At 38.2% G+C, this 12,042-nt stretch overlaps 1 protein-coding gene across 18 annotated transcripts in view; it reads left to right on the top strand.

Annotated features, from left to right (window-relative positions):
- The window catches only part of GTDC1 (glycosyltransferase like domain containing 1), a 193,132-nt gene that overhangs the window by 21,023 nt on the left and 160,067 nt on the right, over nt 1-12,042 (top strand). For 17 of the 18 annotated variants that reach the window (XR_014317809.1, XM_082763537.1, XM_082763547.1 and 14 more), the window contains exon 2: nt 2,856-3,036. The gene's annotated coding sequence lies outside the window, so the exon portion shown is untranslated. Of the gene's footprint in view, nt 1-2,855; nt 3,037-4,056; nt 4,101-12,042 lie in introns of all 18 variants that reach the window. The other variant, XM_082763544.1, reaches the window with a different exon arrangement.

The following is a 12,042-nucleotide window of genomic DNA, read 5'->3' as shown; positions in this document are numbered from 1 at the left end:
CATAGTGGTTTCATTTATATAACACCAGACTTATTGTTAATGCAGGGTTTCATACAGCGAATTAGGTATGTAATATTGTGTCCAGTGGGATCCTGTATCACCAAATTTGCATAGTTATAGTTCTAGTGACATCGTATCTCATACCAAGAACCTAGGGACCTGATACAATATCAGTAAAACTGTCTCATAGGTATGATTCAAACAGTTTTATTAGCAACATATGGGGTATGAAGGAGCCACAGAGGGTAGTTTGGAGTGTAAGGGTGCTGGCCTATCTTTTTCAGCATGTAATTATATCAGTCCTCTTCTATGGCATTATTTGTTGCTGCCCTGGGATTGCTGAAAAATAACTACTAATATGGTGACACAAAGGATCAGAATAAATTATAATTGTTGACTTTACAAGAAATTCATTGGCAAAAAGGCTTACTATCCTAAGCTCAGATGTCATTTCTGTTTCAGCTTCGTAGCTAAGCCACATCTGCAGAATAATATCTTTTTGAAAGTCTTAGGGTTTTCTGGCAGTCTTATTTTCTTGTAGTGCATTCTTTTGTGATCTGGAAGATACAAGGCAGGAACTTCTTTTGGCTGCATTTTAGTTTTCAATCTTAAACGAGGAGGGTGCATTTTGTTAATTGATATTAGGATCTTGGAAACCTGTTACCCACATGGAGCACATTGTAATTAGTCATCTTCAGATGAGTTCATCATTCAAATGTCTGACATTAAAACCTAGCGAAAGTATAATTAGAAGGCTGTAATAGTGCTCCTTTTAGTGGTACTTTTTAAATATGATGAATATGATTTTGAAATCACTTTTACACGTGAAAAAGAATGAGAGGTTTAACATTTCTGGATTTTGGTAACTGGCTACTGAAGACCACAGTGCATACACGCATAGCTCTTAGAGAAATGTGATATTTGAGTATTTCTATGATAACTTCTTAAAAAGCTTATGCTTTCAAAAACACTGGGCTTACTGAGACACTGAGGCAAAAGCCTTATGCCAAGATGGATAACTTTTGCCTTACCCCCCTCGCGCATTGTCAAAGGAGGAAATTAGTTTAGTTTGATGTGATTTATTTTTTCCCTGATAAATCTTGACTAGCTCGTCCTCTGAGTGTGTACAAATAGGTTGTTTAATCACTTGTTTTGGGAAGCTGTTGGTATGGAAGCAAGTATTACTTGTCTGCAATGCTCTTGGTTCTCCTTGCTCTTCTCTTTTGGGGTAAGTTTTATTTGTGCTAGCAATTCCAGTCTTTGGGAGCTTTTATCTTATCCATTGACTTTCAAAGGGAATTGCAGGTGCTTTAGGAACTATTTCAACTAGTTTCTTTAGTACTCAATGGTAAAAAGACCTCAGAGCTTGCTGATTTGACTTTAAAATTTGAAAAAATAAATCCCAAATCATCTCTCCTCCCTGTCTCTTTGAAAGTTGGATTGGAGGATATCTGTCAAATTTACTGCTTTTGAGAATCCTGAGTTCTTTCTTGAAGACTGAAGTGAAACAGCATTACACCTTGCCATTTTCAGAAATAAGTAGAAACAAATTTGGCAAACAAAAAGAAAATGGATATCAGCTTTTAGGTACATAAACATCCTAGACTTGTGATCTTTGTATCTCATGCAGCTCATCCTCTGATTCCAGGGCAATCATCTACGGGGTGAAATGGTCATTTTCAGTGTGTTTCCTAAAAGCAGTCAGCTCTTTCCCTTAGATATCATTAAGCATAAACATTAAAATGTTATTTTTTTTTGCCTTTGTAATGTAACTTTGCTTTTTGCACACTTTCTTATAGTGTTTTCTCCTTTCCCATATCACTTTTTGTTTAGAATAGAAACTTCACACCCACTTTGCTAAAGATGCTAAAGGAGTGATTTCTGAAATTAACTATTAAATAAAAAAAAAATAATATAAACAGATCTGGACATCATATCATAGAGGCTTTAGAGATCTGTCTCAGGAGTCTCTAGAACCACTCATGTTAATTGTTGCATATCTTGTAATGTGTTTATTTCAAGGTATTGGAAGACTTCCAAAAAGTTCCTGTATTTAAAAGGGCAAAAAGGATGTCACAGTGGACTTAGCCCAGGACAAAATACACTAAAGGTTAACCTGGGCTTATGTCAGTGAAGGCTTAAAAGCTAAAAATAAATAAATAATAATAATAATTAATGTGAGTCACGATGGCTTCATGATAGAAGGCTTTGTGAGACAAAGCTGACGTATTTTTTAATAGGATTGTGTGTCTGGCCTATATTGCTATATAAACTAATTTTTTAAGGCATTAAATCATTGCAACACAATATTTTGATATAAAAAAAACTTGGCTTCTATGCAACTGAGATACAGGAAATACTAAAAATGTCCTGTTGCTTAAAGCATAACTTTTAAAGGGATGAGGGAGACCTACAACTTGTGGGTCCCCAATGTGCTTGTAGCCCAGTAACATTTAAGCAGCAGTTCTCTTGGTGGTTTAATTTTTGTTGCCCCATGTTTCAGATGATGCGAAGCATAGTTAGTCCCGTAGTTCAGTCATCGAAATACAGTAAAATTGTAGTTGCTACAGAAAACTAGGCTTGGGAAACCCCAACCTTGATCATATAAATGTTAAGTAAACAAACCTGCCTACTCTTGATGATCAGTGGGTGTGGGTGGTCATGGATTCGTGTCTTTGTATTTGGCTCACATATAGTCTATAGTCTATTTTTCAGACATTACTGGACTAAGGAAAGATTTTAGGATAAATGTATTTTGTAGTATTTGTGTGAAGCTTCTTAGTGTAAAACAGTTTGGAAGTTAGACTAGGTGAGCTCATAACCTGTTTTCTTTTTTCCTCTCAAACTTTATTCAGAGTTAAGAATACTGTTACACTTGAAAAACTTGCACATTGTCCATTGGATTGAAGTGGATGGAACAAATGGGAAGAAGTCCTGCTTGGCACGGAGATCCATAGACAAGATTCCCAGATGGCTTTGCTGAGGACATGTAAAGCACACAGCCTGGTACCTCGCTGCTCCCAGCTTTGAATGCAGGTAACAATGCTTCTGTGAAATACTATTCCTTTCTGAGGAGGAAAAAGCATATAGTTCCCTGTTTTATGACTGAAAACACCAGAGCCACGTGTCTCATAGCCACAATTCCAGTGTCGGGTCGTGGGCTCCCTGTTCTCAAAACACATTGGACTACAAGGGGATCTGTGTCAGTGCAGTGTCCTCACTTCCACACCAAATCCATTAGTTCAGCTTCATTCTGCACACTGTGGGGTAGCTCTTTCTGAAGGTGCCACCTTTCAGATCACTTATGGATTGAGTAAAGCTACTTTCCTGTCTCTGTTTAACATTTGTGTAAGCAGGAGACTACTGTAAGGACTTCAGTGGGCGCAGTCCAGGGACTCCCTTTCTTCACTCACTGCCCCCCTGAAGACGAGGAGACACGATTACATTTTGTGCCCAGCAGTCAGGACACAGTTCTTGGTGTTCAGGAGGTATCTTCTAGTGCCTTTCCCCATGCCTGACACAGTTTCACACCATGCTTCAATGTGTAGTAAGTCTAACAAGGTTACAGGTTTGGGGGGAATCAAAGGAATTCTTCCTTCAAGGCAAGATTAGCTTGCAGACTTTTCCTTTTCTCCTTTTTAATCAAAACGTGGGCTCACAAGGTTGCAACAGAGGTGGGAAATCTTGGGATTATGAATGAGAGATGTCTGTTAACAATTGTACTTTACTTGTAATTCAAGCTTTGTATGGCTGCGCACAAAGGACAGGAATAAGAGACCAGTGGGCCAACAGCAAAGAAGGAAGAGAGGACCAAAAAATGTTTACCTTCATCCTTTCAAAAGAAAAATATTAAAATATGTGGAGTTCCACTGGTCAAACTAATAAGTAATAGCAGAGAATAGAGACTGCAGGGAAGGGAGGGACTGTGTCTTACACTTTTGGTGGGGAGGATTAGTTTTCCTCACACTGAGAATTACAAAATCTAGTTGTGTCTTTAAGTGTAAAAGACATTTGTGCATTAGAAACAAGTGTGTTTACAGGGGTGTCACCCCTCAGGTCCTCCAAGACATTGAAGCCAGCTAGAATTGCTTCTCGTAAGGGTAAGTTACGAGGATTTTTAAGTTACTTCATCCTCACAGCTTCTGTGCACGTCAAACTACTCCAGGCCTGTCCCATTGCAGGAACTGAGCTGCTGTGATCCCAGTGGATGTCAGTGCCCTTCTTCTGCGCTCCCCTTCTTTTCCAATAACTTCTGAACTCATCAGGCAACTTGAACTAAATTTGACAGAAGAGTAACAAGCTTAAAGGTTTTAAGTTCCTGTGTGTTAAATTAAAATATGTGGCCAAATAATGAAAAGACCATTACAGGCTGCAACAAGGGAAGGGCTGTGGTGTAAGCTCTTACGAGGCAGTGGAGAATTCAAGCATTTCTTAGATTGTGTTGCTTATATTGACACACATTTCTTTTTGTGTCCTAACAGATTTGTTGATTTGGTGCTCTGAGGCTTCAGAACTGTGCTGGCCCTGTAATCTTGTAATACCGTTATCTGAAGGTCTCTGTGACATGGAGATTGTTCAAACTTTTACAATTTGTTTATTCTCATGAAGTTCTTGGCTTATTCAATGCTTGTGGTACTTTTTTTCCTCCTGCATCTTCCCACCTCCTTGTAGCAGTTATTTTTGTTCTAGGTTTTTCAGGGAGTTTTTATTTTTAAACTCTCATTGGCGTTCTGTTACGAAGCTGTTTTTCAGCTCTTTCGTACTGTAAATATGTGGGTTTTTCCCACTCATTCTTAACTCAGTCTTTTCAATAAATAATAAAAAAAAAAAAGGTAAAACCAAAACAAAACAGAAAAGGAATATTACAAAACTATTACTGGATTATTCAAATCCTTTAGGGAGTTAAAAAAAAAAAAAAATAATCACATGAATTGCATATTTTTTTCTTGCATTATAAGGTTTTGTGGTGTGCAATCATTTACTAGTAAGTCTTTCTGAAAGTAAGGTTGGAAAGACTTGCCTAATTTGGTTATTTGCAATGGCAGCCAGTTATCATGTAAGATAGCAAAGCCAAGTAAGAAAGAACTTGTTGACAAAGCAGAGCTTTGAGGAGCCAAGTGCTTCAGTAGTGCATTTTACTTGAGATATTGCTAGAGTGGAAACACTCAATTAAAATTTCTATATTTTACTGTATCTGCAGTTTGTAGGTAGCATTTTACCTGCTGTTCACAAGGGACGAAGCATCGTGCCCTTAGCTTTGGTGTGTAGATACATCTCCTCCAGGTGGATGATACACAGGAGATTGAAGAGTGACTGAAGACAGCAGCCCTAACTTATTACAGGAAATAGATTTTTGGTTATTCACATGACATCCAATGTCATGGACTAATATATATGTGTTTATATGCTTGTTACAAATTCTCTTACACTTACTAGTCCTTTGTTTTCTAAGTCTGCCATGTTGCAAATTTTAATTAAATTTAGCTACAGAAGCAAACAAAAAGCTCCAGATCCTTCCTTCCTCCCACAGCTTGCTTAGGACCACCAAGGTGCTTTCTCACTGGGCAATTCCACCACACAGTTTCTCCACTCCATTTCATGCTCTCCTGATTCTTTTTGCTCCACTTTTTGTCCCTTTTTACCTGTAATGCTTGTGTGCGTTATGTCTATCAAGTTTGCAGACTCTTTGGGACAGCGATCAAGAAGCAGGTCCTGTCCTTGAATAAAACCCGCCTTGGCAGCATCAGTTGGCTTCACAGCAGAATTTCTGCATCCAGCTGGCATTTCTGCTGATGGAGATATTCCCGACTGACTCAGAGCTGGTACCATCTCTGTCCCTTTTCCGTGCATTCCCTGCAGCTTGGTGGTGCCAGGAGAGGAGTCCTGGCTACCTAAATAGGATGCACAAAAACTGTGATGTCTCGGAGGCTGCTGCTTATTTGCCTTATATGTTGGACAAAGGCGAGTCATGTAAGGTAGTGCCTTCTGTGGGATGGAGCAGTGGGGGGAAAGGCACAGCACCCCACTCAGTTAGGGAGAAGCAGCCCTGGGCAGCAAGGGCAGTGTCACTTAAACCCCATCACAGCCCCACAGGATTGACAGTCAGCACAGCAGTACTTGATGTGATGGGGGAACAGAAATGCTAGCTCACATGAGTTTATATGTTGTATATAAACATATGTCATATGTTGTGTGTTTTTTTAGTGTAAGCTGTAAAAAATTTGTATCTTACAAAGGCAGAATTGTGATTAATGTTACATAAAATGCAAGATTTTCAAAAGCTTTTAGCAGTTACTGATGCCGAGCTGCCATTTTCAGAAAGGATTTAGATATTTAGGTACCCAAGTCGCAGTGCAAGTCTATGAGGTTTTAGGCTTCTGCTTTCGAAAATGCTACTCCAGGTATTTTTTTCTAAAATACTTCCATTGCAATAATATCCTGTGGTGTAAACCACAGGTGAGGGACATGCACTGGAATGCTACCAGCATGTGCAGAAGTGACAGTGGTCTGATGGCAGGCCAGTGCTTGTTCATGTGGCTGTATCATTGCTCTCATAGATTATAAACTTCATTTTTTTTCCCTCTTTTTTTGTGTCTGGGTTGGTAAAGACAACCTGCCCATCTGTAACTTGTTTCAGGCTTCACTGTGCAGTTAAGTGGCTCCATAGATGTCAGCGATTTCCATATGTAGACTTTGCTCTGCATGTGTCGTTGTTAAGAGTAAAACAAAATGCAGGGTTCATCTCAGCTCTTGGTTCCTTGGCAGTGCAGCAGTCAGGATGCATGGCAGCATGCAGGATGCAGAACCATAACAACGGTTTGCTTAATAGCTAGATGACCCTATTTTTTGAAAATATTTTGTTAAATACATTTTATTAAAACTACTAAGCACTTTGAGTGTTGAGCTGCTCCCCTGTGCCTTCTGGAAAAGCAGTGGGATGAAACTGGGCAGCAGGACTGTGGTATGCTCAGGTGTACTCTGGTGTATTTATTGTTGGAAGGCAATTCCTTCTAATTTTGTATAGTTTTCTTCTGTGGTCACTTATCCTTTTCAAAAAGGATTTGCAGCTATGTTTTAAATTGAATGCATTTCATTTTTAACAATACACTGTTCAGAAATTAAAGCCTAATAGAAGACTAGCTGATGCAGTAAAAAATTTAAAAATTATTAGAGGCTTACAAATGATAAAGCATAATTTTAAACCACAAAGACTTCCAAATTATTCCACTGTTTTTTCTTGTGGGCCTTATTTGCTAGATGCTTTTTTCTGAATCACTAAAATATAGTTCTGTACAATCTGTGGAATTAGTGCAAGCAAAACAATATCCTGTGTTTAAATGGTAGCACTACTGAGTACAGCACTCAATCATGTGGTTGCTGCCGTGAAAGTATTTCAGAAACTGAAACTAGAACCCCTCCCAGCACTTCCATCTGCATACCTGTAATTCACATCATCTTTAAAAAGGGTTTACCACACTTTTGCAAAGCGTGTATCGAAAGTATGTGCATCAAATGTCATGCTGCACTTTGGGTTGGAGGTGGCTAAGGTGTGGGGGGAGATTTGCTTTACTTGTTTCAGAGAGGTGTAGCATGGGCTTTTCCCATGCAGAAGAAAAGGCAATTGTAGAAGGTGAACCAGTGCTTTATATGGACTCAGAGATGTTTATACATAGGCTAATGTGTTCTTTTTCTGTTTTTTCTTTTTTTTTCCTGACAACTTGAATTTGAATATTGCCTACTGGAAATTTCACATGATTCTGGTAAATAGTTAATAATTATTTTGGGGTGATTTCCAGTATGTAACCTCATTAGCTCACTGTTTCAGCATGCTTTGTAACGGGATATTTTTTTTTAATGAGACAGCACAGAGATAGGTACCCAAGCAGCTGCATAGGCATTGGCTAGAGCCTGCAAATATGCTACGAGTTCATCAGAGCCAACATGCTCGTTAGGACCTCAGCATTGCCAGAACAGCTTTTGCAGAAGTCATTCTTAAAATATCAATTTTCTGTTTCTTTAATGTTTCATAAATAATATATTCATTTAGCAGGGAGATTGTAAGCATGACTTAGATGTTTGTAGGGGCTGTGTTACAAACAACTTAGAAATCTCGCATCAGATGAAATTACAAGTATTCAAAATATGGATGTGTAAATCTATCTATGTATATAGATTCATACCTCCTTTAGCTTGTGGGGTATTTAACTGGTGCTGGCTTAGAGACCCTGTCACAGGTAGGGGTGTGGATCTGTAGGAAACACTATTCTCACTAAGGTCTGAGAAAGGCTTGTTCTGCTCTTTCGTTGATGAAACAGCAGCTGAAAATGAAAGCATACCACTTAGAACCGCGGCTTGTTTTCTTATAGCAAATATCCAGATTTTAATGAGGTCAAAGCACTCACCAGGTGGCTTTCCAGGCATCATGTGCTTAACCAAATCACTGGATAACTCATCAAAAAATATCATTTATTTAATGGATCAGAGTGAAGAACTGAAGTAGCTTCATTCTTGAGGGCAGACACGCACAGCCTCAGCAGAACTCTTGACCCTGGCTAACCTGGGGCATAAAAGTTTAGAAATAAAGCCAGGATTGGCAGTGTGATAGCTCTGAAGCCCTGAACGACCTTGCTAGGCTGACTGCTTCATCTCGGCTTAGAATGGAAACTAAAAGCCCACCCTGCAACTCGGAGGGAAGCCTAAAGAGGAAATACTTAAAATACGCTTTTATTTTCTGTGCTGGAAGAAGCTGAAGTCTTTTTTTAAACTTTTTACTTAGAAGAGCTGTATTTTGTGTCACGTTATAAATTTTTAGGCAATTGAATCAGTCTTCTAATGTACAAATGACTGTACAGTTCTAAAAGCATCTGACAAAAGCTAATTGTGAGTTTGTGGTCAGCAAAAGCTTACCAGTTGGCGTTGCGTGTTTTTACTCTGTGAGATTATTGGAAGCTAAAATAGTCATGTGTTTCTATATTTTTTGTGAAACTAATGAAAATGAAGTTACCATTGTAGAGCCAAGAGTTCTGACAGTAGGAGTGGCCCTCCAGACTCTGAAAGCGGCTGTGCTCTCCATGCAAGTTAAAAACCATAAACATTTTATGGCACAAGATGAATTGCTGGGATCCAAACATAAATTTTAGAAAAAAAAAAAAATAAAAAAAAAATGAGCAAACTCCTGCATCCTTGCATTTCTTGAACTTCAGTGGCTGCAGGAAAGAAGCCGCGTGTTATTCCTCTACCTTCTAATGCATTGGAAGAACTTAGACTACAGGTGACTTGGACCAAATCCTGCACATGGCCTGATTGTAGGAATATGATGTTGATTTTAGTAAGATAGGACTTGATGTTCAGCTTGCATTGTCCAGAATGTTTCAACAATTTTACCTGGCCTCCTGGATTAAGTATTTCTTTTTAGTCATTGAGAGACGGAGGGGTAAAAGGCCATGTGCCCAGGCCGCAACCCTAAATTTTCTTTATTGAACAGAAGCCAAGCTATGGCGAGAGAACTTTTTTCACGTACCTTCTCTGAAAATGAAAACAAAGAAAGGGAACTGGCATCCTTTTACTTTTTCAGTCAAGTGTCACTCGTCCTGAAGTTGTAATAATCAATTCAGAAAGGCTACTTACATTTATTTACAAGACTGGATGAAAGAGCTTTGCAGATAAGTTAAAGACCACAAAAAAAAAAAAGGCTCAACTTCATAACTTTAAACTGAATTAGTTGTTTCTTTGAATTGCTTGTTTTTAGTCATGTTGCCATAGGTATCAAAGCAGCTAGCTATTATCATTTCTTTGTAAGGATTTCTGCTTTTTTATATTCACGTTTCAGTAAATCAAAGGATAGGTCTTCAGGCACGAAGTGGAAGGTGTGTTGTTTTAGAGATATGCTAACATACCTGTACTGAGTCAGTCTAGGTATTGCACGTACCAGCAGCAGAGTAGATGCAGTGGCACAGGATTTGCATACGACAGCAGCATAATTACATACTGTGCATTCTTGGAAAAGGTTTATCTTGGTTGCTGAAGCTTTCTTCTGACTTTGTTGTTTTATCTCTGCTAGCTAGATGAAGCTAGCGCAGATATTGCTGCTCACTGCAGTTACGTGCTTGAAAGGACCCCACGTGTTTGCTGCCAGCAAGTTTTAATGATACATGCTACTTTTGTTGAATTATGTTCCACTCTGTCTCACTTTGAATTGAGACATCCATTTTAGGCTCTTTGTAAGAGCCTGCATTATTACATCTTTGGTACCTTAGAGGAAATGTGAAACCCTAAAAATTTTAGGAATGTGAGAAAATCCTAATGGCTGGGTTTCTGAAATGACTAAACAGCTATGCATTTTTGTATAACTAGTGTATTAACTAAACTTACCTAGTTAGTACTTATCTAGTGACTAGATAATCAGTCTGTAAATTACGAGATTTTTTTTATATAACTTCATATTTCATATGAAATACTTAATAAATGGGTCCAGGATAACAGCAGATGAAGACTTACCATGTCATGTACTGAGAAACTCTGTGCTGACTTAGGCTTGTGTGTTACTTTATGCATGTGACTGACAGTAAATTAAACGTGAGCCACTCATCTGCCTAATATTGCTATCATTCACAAAGATTTCCCCATCACAATGATGGGGCCTTCCTATTTATCTTCCTGTGAGCACACATAGTCAAGTTGTGGAAACAACATAGATGAGTTGGCTTCCAAACTACTCATGCAAGTAGTGCTGCTTGAAACCTGTAGAGTTTATTTGCCAAAAAAGAGTATTTGGGGGATGACTAGTAGATGGTAGCATTGTTTTATACACTTGCATCTTTTAATATATATATTTCTGCTTAGTATAGTTTTGCTAAATAAAGGATTGTTTAGTCCTAGCTTAAAAGACTGGCTTTAAAGCTGCTTACAGTGACAGATTTTCTTTTGAAGAGTTGAATCTATTTACAGAATCTCAGTACTGTTTTTAACCAACTTCTTCACAATGTTTTCTTTCAACTTCTGAAATTCATTAGCTGCAAAGCATGTGTAAAATGTCTTGTCTTTGAATTGCAGTTCTGTTTCGCAGCTTTGCAAGTCTTGGTCTAAGTTGAAAAAAATAGTAATTTAGTGAGGAAATAGTTAATAACAAAACATTACAAATAGTGTTTGAAGAGGCTGTTAGTTTTGCCCAAGAAGTTTCCATTTTCTAGAATTTGTGCTGCCTCATTATTTGTAATACTGAAACTGCTGCTTACCAATTGTACCAAACACTTACATGAAGAAATGAAAGTAGTGTTTACAATTGTGGCTGGAAAAGACTGGTTTAGACTTAGTGGGCCACATTCTGCTTTGAAATAAAATGTTATGAATGCGAAGTCTTGCACAGAGTGTCAGTAAACCCAGACTTGGTTACTTTAACATGTTTGCAAATGGGATTCTTAATATTTTTTTTTGAAATGGCTAACTTTAGTGGAAAGATGCTGCTGAAGCATTTTGTGAAGCAAAGAGCAAAGTTCCTAACTAAACTTCCTTTTTCTCTCTTTCAGTTGGGTGATTAACCTTGGTTTAAATGCATTCCAGTTTGAGTAATTACTCTTTTTCTGCTTTAAAATACACTCCATAGTCTCTGAATAGGCTAATATTAGCCTTTATTTCTAGAGGAGTCTCTTGCTGGTTGCAGCCATTCCAGCATGCTTTTTGCAGGTTTTTGTTATTTTTCTAAATGTTCTGTAACCTCTGGATGTTCAGTATTTAGGGATGAAAGCACCTTAAGTTATTGGCTCAGAGTCTCATCACAGGTTGTCTTCTTCAGCCTGTTGACTTAAAATTGACTTCTAGTGATTTTTCAGTTATAGGAGAATAAAAACATCAGGGAGAAGAAGGTGGCACAAGAAGATACAACTAGGACATATTACTCTACAGCCACTGGATCAGTTCTTGGGAACTACAGTTTGTTGGCACAATATAGAGAAGCCATTGGCTCCCTTAAATTACCGTGTGATACTTTCTGTCTTTACTGTGTAGGCTTGATTGTTGGTAGAAGTCATCTGGATTGAGTATTTC

Source organism: Aythya marila, assembly GCF_965140915.1.
Source record: "Aythya marila genome assembly, chromosome: 6".
NCBI classification, from domain to species: Eukaryota; Metazoa; Chordata; class Aves; order Anseriformes; family Anatidae; genus Aythya; species Aythya marila.
This window is presented reverse-complemented; position numbering and strand designations above follow the sequence as displayed.